The following is a 1,121-nucleotide window of genomic DNA, read 5'->3' as shown; positions in this document are numbered from 1 at the left end:
TGAAGCCAAATGGCTTCAGCTAAGAGCTTCCTTATCTGCATGTGTCCTGCGCGCAGCGAGTCGGGGCCTGGAGGTGCGGAAGAGGAGGCGGCGTAGCATGAGTTGCAGTGCTCCCAGCTGTAACAAATGATGCAAGACAGCTTCATATGCAGGTACAACCACGTTTGGTTTGCCACATGCACTATCTCTATAGACACTCGTTGAGCATTTGTACTTGCTCGCAGGCAGCCTAACAACGCTAAATGAATTCTCCCGTGCTAACATCAAACAGAAAATCATCGTGAACATTTTTAGTCGTGATGGTCGTTGTAAAGCGTGTCTTCCGGCCTTGTTCAAGCACAAGAACTCTCTAATAAAGCCAAAGAGTTGAGGTTCGAACTTCCCCAAAGCAGCTGACCTCCCTCCTCCGTCTCCAGGCATCCTGGGCATTCAGCCTCAGAGCGCGGGGGGAAAGGAGAAAAGGAAGCCTGAAAGTAATTGCAGGGCTCATCGCAGCGTCTAGCGATGAAAGCCACTCCCATATATGAGCACATCAGAGCCTCGACGAAGCTTCTTTTAGCAAATATTAGGCATTTTTATTTGCTTGCAGGCAACGTTTCAGGGCCACCTTGATGTGCCTGTGTCAACTTTAGGCAGACAATGCTGCAGTTGGGCGGGCCACGCAAATTCACTAGAGATTCCAGCCTGCCGTGGAGCTACGCTTGCTGCAGTCTGCAGCGAAAACCCCTCGAAGTGAACTTAATGACAGTTTTTTCTGGTAACTAATTGACGATATGGTGGGCCTGTTCTCTTTCAGCATACGCCTCGTCGATTCATGCGCGTCGGTGTTTCCGTGAAGAAGTTGTACGGCTTCATCTTCTTGTACTTGGCGTTTATTTTCTTTTAAGACATTAAAGTGTAGAAAAAGACAATATTTTGATGAGAATGCGCTTCCTTCAGGCATAGAAGGCCGGGTTTGCTCCAGAAAAGTAGTACCCCCCGCTTACAATAGCCATAGATGTTGTGTCACCCTCCGAAATAGAGAGGATGCCAATAGCAACATTTAGTTTCGCCGTGCCGGGCAAACATATTCCGAAGTAACACGGAAACATACATGATCTTTTCATTTGCTGAAAGAAGAC

This window comes from Eimeria mitis, genomic scaffold (assembly GCF_000499745.2).
Source record: "Eimeria mitis Houghton genomic scaffold, Emh_scaff5623, whole genome shotgun sequence".
NCBI classification, from domain to species: domain Eukaryota; phylum Apicomplexa; class Conoidasida; order Eucoccidiorida; family Eimeriidae; genus Eimeria; species Eimeria mitis.
Note: the sequence above shows the minus strand (reverse complement) of the source record.